This window comes from Ostrinia furnacalis, unplaced genomic scaffold (assembly GCF_004193835.3).
Source record: "Ostrinia furnacalis isolate ACB-3 unplaced genomic scaffold, ASM419383v2 OfSCF7604, whole genome shotgun sequence".
Classification (NCBI taxonomy): Eukaryota; Metazoa; Arthropoda; class Insecta; order Lepidoptera; family Crambidae; genus Ostrinia; species Ostrinia furnacalis.
The window spans coordinates 844,160-857,467 of NW_021137843.1; the positions used below are offsets into that span (position 1 = coordinate 844,160).

The 13,308-nt window shown below is 36.9% G+C and overlaps 1 long non-coding RNA gene across 1 annotated transcript; it reads right to left on the minus strand.

Annotated features, from left to right (window-relative positions):
• Positions 1-6,836: 6,836 nt before the first annotated feature.
• On the minus strand, positions 6,837-8,994 carry LOC114365579 (uncharacterized). Its single transcript, XR_003656965.1, has 2 exons — positions 8,391-8,994; positions 6,837-8,104 (listed from the first exon to the last, which is right to left on the minus strand). It is a non-coding gene; the product is annotated as an uncharacterized LOC114365579 (long non-coding RNA).
• Between the last annotated feature and the right edge of the window lie 4,314 nt (positions 8,995-13,308).

Consider the following 13,308-nt stretch of genomic DNA (forward strand, 5'->3'; position numbering starts at 1 on the left):
AAGGGAAAAACTAATAGCGAGAACCGTAGCCCTAGCAATTATAATCAAACTTTATTCATGGGAACTCTAATGCATATTCAGCGGAGACCCCAGCACCGGCATTAATGACGAGTATTTCGAATATTAATCGAAGAATTTGTAGAGACCATCCATATCTCTATACACGTAGGCGTTATATGGCGATGTTTGTAATCGATTTCGGTTGATTTGGAAGGTGTAATCGATTCTCGTCGCGTCGATGCAAATGCCCGGCGCCGGACGCGACCTCCCAGCGACAATGCTTCTGCGTCGGCGACAATACGAATCCAAAATGGCGCCAGCTTTATTGCTTGCCCGAAGTGGTATCGAGCCTTTGTAAGCGAACACTTCCCGTAGATACGTGAGACGATTAGCATTCCGATTGTCGGCGTCACCGGCTACCACTTGCCTACCTACGATAGCGATACAAATATTTAAAGTTCAGTACCTACCTATCTCAGTTGTCAGTCTGTAGAAAGAACCCTAAGATTTTTGATAAGAAAGCCTGCATTTGCTAAATGAGTTCACAAATCATTTAATTATCACAACATCAAAACCGCCTAATATCGCTTTTCATAAATAGTAGCTATGGATCGGAAGTTATCGTAGAGCTTATAAATAAAACAACACGCAAGTTTTCTCTCGCAATCCTTAAACGGACTTTAGCAATCACAATAAAAGATTTTGCTTTTTGAGTGTGATAGGTTTCACTATCAAGTCAATGATCCCGTGAAAATCCAGTGCGGCTCAAGGAAAATGAGCTTTATTCTAACGTAGGTAGAGTTAAGTAGTATTAGGTGTTAGGCGGTCGTGTCGATCGGACAATAGATACTATAGTTACCGAGACGCGACAAAAAGCCCGCAAAGAAACCTCATAGCATTGGTTATTTGTACTGATTCTATACTCCGCGAAATGATACTAAGTAGACTTTAACAACACCACTGAGTAACGGGCATTTGTAGAGCTAAATAGGTATTAATTGTTAAGACTTAAATGTGCAAAGTTGTTGTGAATTTTGCCTGTATTTTGTTTTCTCGGAATTCTTTTCATAATCAAGACTTTAACACGAAAAATATGTGAAGCAACACAAATAGGATCTTAGCTTCTAACTTTTAATCAAATTTTATATCGTAATATCTTAGCTCGCAGTAGCCACTGTCTGTATAATATCCCAATTAATATTTGTTGTGTCGTAAAGAGAACCTCTTAATTGAGAAATACTAGACTGCAATCAGTTTTATTGCAAGTAGCCCAATTAAATAAAAAAAATGTAATTAATTGATTTAATCATAAATAACTCACCTTTTAATGTGTCTGTTGATTATTAATCTGGTTTTTGATGATTTTTTGCTACCATCCCACTTCATGTTTTCGCAATAAAAACATCTGAGGCCATTATTTTGTTGCGTCAACAAATACAAGGATATAAAATATAATGAAAACATAATTATGTGATAAATCATTTAGCGCATTCATTTGAAGTCGTAATAGGTATGAGTTATTTGTAGGCATGTATAGTATCTATCATTAACAGCACACGTGTGTCCAAGTGAGGCATGTAGAGTCGTCACAAAACCTAGCAACAAAGAGCGTCGCAGACGGCAGCGTCCGGGCCGGCCACGGAATAGTAAATTGGAAGGCGCGGTGCACCTGTGTGGCCGCGAGAAAAAACGTGGGCGCAACCCGGCCTAAACGAATTATTAACCACTACCTGAGATTTTCTCACACAAACATACAACTCGGTGAATACAACATCGATCTCCGCAGCGTCCAATGCGTGTACGCATCCAAAACAAATCAACTTAATTCGAACCAAGCCAGCAATAGACAACGAATGTATGCGACGAGACGGTTCCGCTTATTTGTTATAATCGAGATATTAGTCAAATGGTCCCGCCTTCATTCTCAGGTGCATTTTTGTATTGAAGAAACGTTTGTGTTTTTTGTTCTGTTTAAAAGCCTCAAAGACGTCAAGTTTCCGAAGATTTGTTAATAAGATGATTTTTAGCGTTCCGTATGCGTAAGTAAGTTCTACTTAGATGTAGGAAAGTATTTCAGAACATAGGTAGTTAGATACATTAAACATAATACTATTTACTTTATTTTTAGACACGCCGGTCTAAAGCTTTGCCAGATTTGCAAGTGCGTAAAATAGATACTTAGAACCTATAAATAATTTTAGGTTTCATGTTCATTTTCAGTAACTTTTTTTTAAATCTTTTTTTATTTTTAAAAAACATTTCCTCGTATTGCTTGCTTCTGGCAAGAGTAAGCTACGGAACCAACGAAGTTGTGAAAGCTCACACTTGTCGTATATTCTGGCGAGTCATTCAATGTCGTTATAATTTTCTGGATTACGCTGGAATTTAAATTAGGCCGATATAAGGCGCGGCATTCATGTTTTTATACAGCCTCTATCAATGACATGCTTATAAAAATTCTAATAAGTTTTGCTCACCAATTTCATTTTGATTAAAATCTAAAAATGTATTGTTATAACAGGTTAGCATACCCAAATTATATAGTAATCCACTTTTGAGGCCTTTTTATGGAAAATTCAACCTATTTAATATTCTTATTATGATAAGACTTTTTAATTTACTTTTATGGATCATAATAACTTGAATTAGACATTTCATATTAGGTAAGATTCCATTACTTATTCTTAGGAATTCCATTTTAATATAGGATACGAGTACCTAAACAATACATAGCTTATAATGACTAGGATGGTGGTAACTCTTGTCAGACGCGTAAAAATACGTACAATTCGCTTATGAATAGAATCAATAGAATGGGCATTGTTGTGAGGATTATGCAACAACAATTGAAATAAAGCCCCCGATTGCAAATGTACGAGTATTGACAAAGGCCGATGATGGAGCCCAGTGGCATCAGTACGAGTATGATGTCAGTAGCATAGTCCAAAAAGTAAAAGCTGGTAATTGATAGCACATGAGTTAAGTCATGTGGTTGTAAGTCTAAAGTTACACTCTACTAAAGTGTTTGCAAAATGACATGTCTCCAGATTTTGTCAAAATTCTGTCTTCATTTGAAAATAATTGGTATTTGATTTTATGGATAGGAATCTTCGTGTCCTGTTTCATCAAAAACTTTGTATCGAAGGCATCAATAAACTCTACATAAATCTTTGTTCCTCTATGTGAGTGGTGACAATGTGTATCGGCTGTCGTGGTCAGCCTGTGGCGAGGTGTCGGCGGTAGTGGCCTGGTGACTAATGGGCGCAGTATGTAGGCAGCAGGTTGATAGCGCGGCGCCGGTGACGCTGCAGAGTGCAGATAGCCGCCCGGCTGCATATGCATGGTGCATAATGCATACCGCTTAGGAAATTAACTTCTTACGCAGAATTCGCATTCGTTTAACTTTTAACGACGTCTGCTCCTTATTTTGCTGCTAGGAAACCAACGGCCCTAGAACGCTGATTTGCATACAAAGCGCTTTTAAAACATAAATCACTCACTTTTTACTTGTCATCTTTTGAGAAACCATTAATGCACCAGTGTTCGTAACAAATAATTAAGCAGGCATCCGCCCTATTTGGTAGCCTCAGGACGGTTCTTGCACTTCAGCCGGCCAGCATCTGTATAAGATTCCTATCCTTTTATAACGTGACCATAAAAATGTGCATTTTCAAGCCAAATACGGAGGGCGGGCCGGCCGATGCGAGGCACTGATTTCTTTTATTAACGAGGCCTTTGATATGTGTATCGGCTGAGTTAAGGACAGCTTTCCTTGCGGAGTTAGAAATAAAAACTGATTCGAGACTTCGGAGAGGACAGCCTAAAATGGCAGGCAGCAGGCGACGGAGGCCGTCGTACGTATTATAAAATGAGGCTATAAAGTTTCTTTCGTTTCTGCAGATGTCATACAATTCTCCATTACCATTATGGTGCAAAAAGACACTTCTTGGCATTGCAAGTTAGCGCAAATGATACGATAAAATTGATTTGTGTTAAATTATAAAGACAAGTCGAGCGTTTATAGGTATTTATTTATCATTATATCTTCACTTATTGCATTATCATATTTGATTTTTGATAGAGTCTTTCTTTTAAGGAAATAGTTAAAATTATCTGATGTGTTTTAAATGCCTATGTTATTCGACACTGGCTCTAAGAACCAATTGATCTTATTTTCTTCTTAATTAATGGTGCTTTACTGCCTGTTGCTGATGTTATATCGGATTACCCTTTCTCTTTTGAAATGCATCATAAACTTTGATTGTAATCGGACTGTTTCTTGTCATATAAATTGTTTTCTATTGGAATAATAAAGTCCATTTAGTTATTCTCAATAATAAGTAGAGCTTATCATCTTCGATCCATAATCCACAGTACATTTTCAAATGCAAATTACCTGTGTGACTACCAAAGTGTGGGAGGTAAGAGTAATCCAAATAACTAGCTATGTACGCTACGGAACATTCAGAACGGTGGTATTCGATGGAATATTGTTCAATTGCAATAATTGAGAATGTTACTAGGTATGCAAAATCACTTGAAACCTATGTTACAGTTAAGCTTTTACATTTACAAATACATTAGTTTTTATTTCATTCAAAAATACCCAGTAGTTATGATTTTATAGGCATTCAAAGTTCGCTTAAATATTGAGTCCCGCCGACGGTCACGTGACCCCGTGTGACGTACATTCACAGCGTCCGCTCACTAGAAAACGGATATCCCATCAAAAACAATACTTGTCAAAAAAACCAAGTCNCGCCGGCGATGGCGATTTGCACGCGTTGGTGTGGTTGAAGCATTATTATCAGGCCTGTTCATCTCCACGAGTTTACATCGAAAACAAAACACGCACGATGGCCCACCTACAGGATACTATTCGACAAGGCCTCACATACGAGCGAACATTGACTCACGCACGCGTATTCTTGTGTATGATGGAAGAAAATAAAGAAAATGGTGTACTAAATACTGTGCAGTATTTAACTTCCTAAATAATAATAAAAACACAGAATGTACTTTTTTAAGTTGCCTCAAGACACTGAGAGGAAAATAAGTAGTTAATATTATTCACGATAATTCATGCTAAATCATGTATTTCCTCCGCCATTTTCCGCAGTTTTGCACCTCACGTCACATCATTTTACCGAAGTCAGCCCTATAGCTTCGGCGCAGCGCCGATCACTGACGTTTGTCAACAAAATGGTGCTTGACTCTTGAGACAGGCTAAATTACACCATATTGTTAATGACATTGAGCATACATTTTTTTAAATGCCTTCGCGAAGTAAAACTTCTGTAGGTACGTAGTACTTATTTATTATTATTCTGTGGCATTATTTAGATTCCAATGTTAAATGCACATTGAAGCCTTGAGGGTTAAATTGTAAACGGAACCATTTACATAGGTATCAAAAAAACTAAAGAATCAAGAAAAAAATTAATGTGTTTTGAATTCAAAGTTGATTTTTTTTAGAAAAAAATGACTATTACATGTCCAACACTGAATCAACCCAGCTATGACATTGACAGTCCTACTACTATTGATAGTAACCCTGTATTGATACCGGGTTATTAGGTACTATTGATAGTAAGCCAGTATTCATACTGGGTTATTAGTTCCAGTATTTTTCCACTTGACATTTCAGAATCGTTTGACTTAACAAAAATGAAATCACAGAACAAAAACTAGTTGAATTTATTGATAAAAATTACGAAAAACGTTAAAAATATTCCAATTCAAAGGTAATCGTGTTAAAACTTTAGTTTTTGATCGACAAAATTGTTGAAGAAAAAGTAATTTTCACAAAAANATAAAATGGCGGGCCGGCCGCCGCCCGCACTTTTAAAATTCAATATCTTGGAAACTAATTGACGTATCGAAATAATTCTTTCACGTGTATTTTTTATTTTTAACAGAGAATACAGAAAACTAAAAAACAAAATTAGTGAACATTCTTCATTGTTAATTCTTCCATCGTTGTTGCGAGTTCGCCCTGATTTCGCTCGGCCAAGTCCTAAGACGCTGCATTAGAACCGTGGTATGCGCAGGCGCCGCGCCGTATAAGGCTCGCGCAGAGGTTGCTGACGTCACCGCTGCGCCGCGACACCTGCGAGAGTCAATGATCCCTCGGAGCCTGACTCGCACGTGTGGCCCGACTTAACACCGCTTGTCTAAATGCAATCTGCATCAGACTGAGATGAATGATTCCATTGTCCCTGTAAGTGTAACATCTGCTATGTAAATTAAGTTTACAATGTAGAGGGAAAGTAATACGCTTACTAAAGCAAAGTATAATTGCTGTGTTATTTTTTTAAGTTCCAAGTTGTTGGATTTGCAACCTCATATGATTATTGTACCCCTGTACCCTGAAAATATGATATCTTCAGTCGTCACCAATTTTTCACAATACTATATTCTCAATACGCCCATAGGAAGTTGATAATTACCTTATCTATGCAATAATCCATTTGACCCTCTCCACTTTCAAAAAGAACGATACTTAAACTTAAGAGGCTGTAAAAGTGGGTATTTTTGGTTTTGTTTATAGTTTTTGTTTACCTGGCAGGTAAAGTGAATCTTCTCTTCTTTTTTTAACATTATAAACCATATTGCCTTGCTGTGAACAAAGGAGCTGTGTGCAAACTTTTAAACATAGTTTAAAACAATTAGATAAAATGGGTTTTCTCCAGCAGGGCTAAGATGCGCGCCGTGATAAACTGCTATCGCGGCGTTATATCGATTTTGACGTCACTATATCGTTTTATCTACCGGCGCTAACATGGCACCCCGAAAATTATCATGTCATCTGTCAAAATGTGATAGTGATAGATTTGTTTTTTTTTTGTGATAAACCTGGCAAGCCCTAACATGAAGCGCTAACTATATCATATTTTGACATCACGATAGGATAGGATGTGGTGTTTTTATCGTCCTCGATCCTTGCCCACGATAGCAAGACGATAGGAGATTAACTTTTTTGCAAGCTACTTTAACTCTATTTATTTATCATTTATAATGGTAAATGACATTTTACGACTAATTTGAGGCTAGTAAAATTCAAAGAAAGGAATCTAGCACCTTTGTGATACTTTTACTTCTAGGTGGAGATTGAGTTCTAGTTCAAGAGTTTATCAGTGTGAGGCGAATCTTGCGACAGTTTATAATCGCTAGCTGCAAAATCTTAGTGCTCCCACAGTCCCACCCACATATTAATTATTACATTACCTACCTTGTAAAATAACCATTACTTACCTACTTAGGTAGGCAGTCAACAGTACATCAGACAATACATATTAAGTTGCAAATGTCGTGAGATACCCCACAGTGTTTAGCTTGATTTAAGTACCTACTGTCATCTGTACATAATCTTGTAAAATTATTGAAAATGGGGCGGAATGTGGTGACCGAGCTTCTTGTGTCTACATCAAACAGTGGCAAGGTCATTGTCAGAAATTAGCATTGGGTGGGATGTGTAATCAAACTTGCTATAATAACAATGAGAATAAATGAATTTTACTAATTTTATAACTTGATGGTGATACCATACATACATTCCACATTACTATCAATCTAATTCCTCCATGTGGTCTTTTTTAAGGGCTTTAATGTGACAGGATGATAATCTTGTACAATTTATTCCATTATAATAAATTCATCATCATCTCAGCCATAGGACGTCCACTGCTGAACTTAGGCCTCCCCCAATGCTTTCCATGTTGCCCGATGGGGCAGCAAGGTTCTGGGGTGGAGGCCGGGTACCGGAATACGCAGCGTGGGACGTCCACCCACAAGGTGGACCGACGACATCATAATGGTAGCAGAAAGGCGCTGGACGCAGGCAATAAATTCATTATTGCAGTGTAATTTCAAAATAATTCAACCATTATTTACAAAATCTTTATTTGGAAAACTTTTGTTTTACAATAGCTATTTATAATTTCAAATACAAACAGAATTCCATGAATTGGTTAGCCTAGCCAGTACCCTTGAAGTTTTTCTTGCTGATTGTTATTGTAAATTTTCATGATAGTGAGCAAGACTTGATTATGTCTGCTTTAGAATGAAATAATCACTCATAATCCCACACTTCTTCATCCACTGTCTGAAAAAAGAAAGAATATTATTTAAACACAATTATAAATATTACAATTACATAAACAGTTCATAAATAGAAACATTTACTTAATCCTATTTGTATTTTAAGTTTACATACAAAATATTGATCACAGTATTATTACACGGTGAAAGAACTATGTGAAATAAATATAGGAAAGAAGGTGAAAGCTTATTTGTAGGAATAAAGATATTTTTCCTTTTCTCCGGTGCTGTTACTTATGAAAATCAAGATCTGCGGAGTATAGCTAATATTTTAGACTTTAGGTACTTACTTTGCTACTTATGAGTGTAACTTTATTTCTCAAATCTCAATAAACTTTCTGACTGCTTCATGTAAGTTGAATAATTACTGTAAACCTCGCATTATGGGGTAGGTAGTGGAGTTCGGTTATTCTGTTAATTTTGAAGACTTCATTCTTTAATACTGTCGGTATGATTAGGAATTCTTCATTGTTTTTCTTTAACTTGGTTATCTCTTCGTTTGATATTTTCCGTACTTTAGAAATATTAAAAATAAGACTGGAAACATAAAAATACAATTTTAAAAACACAAACAAATACAATCAAGCAGTCATGTAATGTCAACAAAATTGACATAACTTTTTTTTAATGACGTTCTCACTGCTTTAAGATATGTGTTTTTAGCCGAATTAGTAGCAGAAATGAACGAGATTGAACGAATGAGCTAAAATATTTCAAGGTTGGCCAACATAATAACGCAATTTTTTCTTAATATGGCAACAATTCGGTTATCACGCGATAGCGGTCGATAGACTTTTCTATCGATGGTCCCATGTTAGGGAAAATGATAAAATTATCTACGTGATCGAAAATTGTCTTATCATATCATGTCATTGTCGATGCGCGCATCTTAGGCCTACAGGTACCATAAGCATTAATCACGGAGCCTTCGAGCAATAGAACCACAAGCAGATTGATTACTTACTCCATTCTTACGGTACTCGAGCGTGAGAGCCCTGTGAAGCAACGCTTTGCACAATGCGCTGCCTCTTAACAAATGGCAGTTCCTTTCGCAGTCTGCTAGGACCATTGAAACCAATTGATTTCTATTACCACCTAGGTCGCACGCTAATTAGAATTCCTATCCTGTAAGGTAACGACTATGGAATCATACTCGTATTATGGCTGTGGTCTATTGAATTAGCTTATTCATTTTAGCAGTAATGCCTTAAGTTAAAGGGGCTCAATTCGTAAGTTCGTATTGTGCCAAATAAAGGTTTCATTCATCCATTCATGCATCTGTTTACTTAGTAATATTATAAAATATAAATTAGCATTGAACATTCTTGAGTAATAGTCCAGTCATTTCGTCCGAAAAAAAGGCAAATAAAAGAAAATGAATTTGCGCTTCTAATTTTTTAATATGTTGTAGGGGATACCTAGAAAAGCTTAACTTGAGATTGTCGACCAAGCTTTCCTAGGAGCTTTCGCCGCCATCTTGGAAAACGCTTAAAATTTGTTTTTCGGCAATAACTCGGCTATCCGATGAGATTCGAAAATTTTTGTAGGACACTTTTTGTAGCTTTCTTTGTGCTCTACAATAACGCCCGAACCATTTTTAGCGTATCATGCATCGTTATCGAGATATCGATCGATAAAGTCAAAAATTTTGGACACAATTTTTGTTTTTTTCTTTTTTTTTCTTTGGGTCTTAATAAATATGAAAAATTCCGAAATAATTAAATAATTAATTAAAAAGTAAAAAGTAAAATTTAATTACTTTTAATTACTTTTTAATTACTTTTTTTTAAGTAACGGCAAAGCATTTGTATTAGTTGGTTCTTGTTTTGATCCCTTGTGAGAAACTTCTCCTGGCTAACTTTTGGAGTAGTTGTCTCATCGAATGTGAACTCCGGCGATTGGTTTTTTCTCGAACGTCGTACTCTTTCCGAAGTTTTCGTTCCAGCGAGTGTCATATCAGTCGGATAACCGTCGAATATGATTGCAACCTTTCCTTCGAAGTTATGTTGTACGTATCTGACGTTAATTATTTAATTATTCCGAAATAATTTGTGTCCAAAATTTTTGACTTTATCGATCGATATCTCGATAACGATGCATGATACGCTAAAAATGGTTCGGGCGTTATTGTAGAGCATAAAGAAAGCTACAAAAAGTGTCCTACAAAAATTTTCGAGTCTCATCGGATAGCCGAGTTATTGCCGAAAAACAAATTTTACCCCTTTTTTCAACATGGCGGCGAAAGCTCCTAGGAAAGCTTGGTCGACAATCTCAAGTTAAGCTTTTCTAGGTATCCCCTACAACATATTAAAAAATTAGAAGCGCAAATTCATTTTCTTTTTTGAATGTACGTAATGACTGGACTATAACACGAACATTAAAGTTCCTGGCAGCTTTCAGTTCCTAATGTAATAAATACCATCACGTTTTATGAAACATCTGTAAATGACGTTAATGGTTTACAACACTAGCTTTGACGTCACAGAATTAATTTACATCGTATTTATAGAATGGAATATTATTAAAGACAATCTCAACATTTTTATACTTGCCACTGTATAATTATATAACATCATTTACATGTTAATGGTCTTAATTTGTGTCAGTCTCGGTCCAGTTTGAACGCAATAAATATTAAAATCTTCGTCGTGTTAAAAGGTTATCATTATATGAAATATTTTATTGAATATCTTTGTGACAATGATATATTGGAATAAGAAATAATATGCTAATCAACTATGCCTATTTTGAGCTCGTAAGTAATGTAAATTTTATTAAAGGCAAAGAGGCATGACACTATATTTTTTATGAGCTGAGCTTTTTTACAGCTCTATGTTCTAATTATGTGACTGTATGGTCGCTCATCGAACAAATATTTGCCCCTTGCTTGCAAATCCGTAAACAGCAAATTCTAGTTAGGGAGTGACTGAGGGCAAATGTAACTCTAGTTACATCAAACAGAAAAATAACGAAATAGGATCGACACAGTTCACCTTTCGGTTCATGCCTGGACGGCTGTTCTTTTAATATGTAGCGTTATGTTTCACAATATCGGAATGCGACTGAGGTGTTTCCACATAAGCATTTCTAACACTCTGAATATACAATGCGCCTGTAAGAATGGCGGCGGGCCGAATGGCCGCGGGTTGAATAGCGCATCGGCTGTCAACACGCCTGCGCTGGCGCAGCCTTATAGCCCATTGTTCGGGAACAAACGCAGGAAACTGTAAAGTCGAAAGTCCGCTTGTTAGATTTCGCCGTACACACAGGTAGGTCGCAGGTGTCTCTATTCGCTAGAGAGCCGCAAACAAGAACATAAACAATGTTAGCGTACCGAGCGCCGCGGTTAAAGGACTATGAAAGGAGAGGAAGTTATTTGTGCTGCGCAGATTTGCGAAGCATAAAGGGATATATCAATTAGTTCGGCGCGCCTTGCATCGGTGTTGGGCCAACATTGTGCGTGTCGAGGAGCTCTGAATTAGACAATGCGAAGGTTCTTCAAAGAGTGCAAGGAGCGTATTATGCCGCTTGTAACGGATGTTCAACCAATGAGTATCATGCAGTTGAAGCGGTTTAGATGAGCAAATATGCTTTTTGGAATTTACGTATTCACTAAAGTGGCTCCAAAGCCTTTTACCACTACATACAATGAAAGTATTAGTTTACAATGCATTATTTGTAGAGGGTTATTATTTACAAGCTATATGTGCAGGTTTCATTCAAAATTTTGGGAAGTTTTGAGTATAATACACATATTTGCAAACTGTTAATACTGCTAGATCAATGTGCCTTTACTAAACGAATAGTGTACGGTGTATGCAAGCTTGCATTAATATACACAACAATCCATAAATATAGAGCCTTCCCCATCACTTTCCCTTCGCGCGTCTGGTTGCCATGGAAACGCTTTCCATGGCCGCGCGCATTGGTCGGGAAATTCAAAATGGCGCCGGATCGATAGAGGGTGCGGGAGGTTTCGGGGAGGCTCGTTACGGCACGGTCACCTGGCTGGGAGGGTGACGGAAGACCTTTAATTCATGCTTCAAGTGTTGTGAAAATTACGCTGACACAAAAAACTATGTTACGGAAAATCAATGTCTAAGGATGGATTCGACCAAACAAGAGTAAATATTAGTCTCAGAAAATCGACAGTTTTGACATATTTCCCATACTGAAACTCTCAATATGGCAGTTATATCAGGAGTTATTCTCGGATAAAAGTTTGGTCGAATCGGGCCTAAGACGAAAAAACTTGCATATTTAGTTTAATTCAAACAATGCTAGGCTTCATTCAATCATGTTTTTCAGTCTAGCTTTAACACTTTTAGTATTTTCGCAGTAATTTTCTTCAACCCTCCCATTTCAGTTTCAATTGTGATATTTGTTCGATTTTTCTTTATACTTACTATGTTATGTTACTAAAGTGTGACGAGACATGCTGCCAAGTTCACAATTATTTTATTTGTTCTCGTTACCGCCACAAATAAGTATAGCCAATTTGGAGTAATGCGACACTCGAGTAGTAAACGCACAAAGACGGACAGCTCAGTGAGAACCGCCGGTAAATAACAATTCCAAAAACACTTTACTACTTAGGCTGAGTTGCACTACCTAACTTTGACCGTAACTTTAACGATAACTGTTTTTTATATGCTGTTTGACAGATTTTTGACGTTTGTCAAAGTTAAAGGAAGATGGTGCAACCCAGCCTTACACTATTCATTATTAATAACTTTTAGTGTTACACAAAATCACTTGAATTGTCTGAAACCCTGCTTTTTCAGTAAAATCTCTGCACTTATTATTATTTTCTTTAGTAACCTTAAGAAGCCATTGTTATTTATGAATGGTCCTCTTTGTTGGTGATGGTGATAATATCCGAATAACGTAAAACCACTTTTATTTGCCTAGCGAGGTTCACATTTGGGTACTGTTTTGTGACATATTTTGGATAGAGTTAGAAGTATATTGGCTGTTCTAAAGAATTTACTAATAACTTCAATACTGCATTAAAGCACTCATGCAAATGAATATAATTTTTGATAGGATTTTTAAGCTGTGTGAACGCTGAGTACCCAATTGTTGGCACACGTGTGCGTAGGTATTTCGGTTGTCGGCGCGAGCGCGGATCGATCGTCACTGTCGATCGATGCGCAGTAAATGTCAAACGAACTATGCGAACGACTCTTCATCCGGATGTTTTTTGAA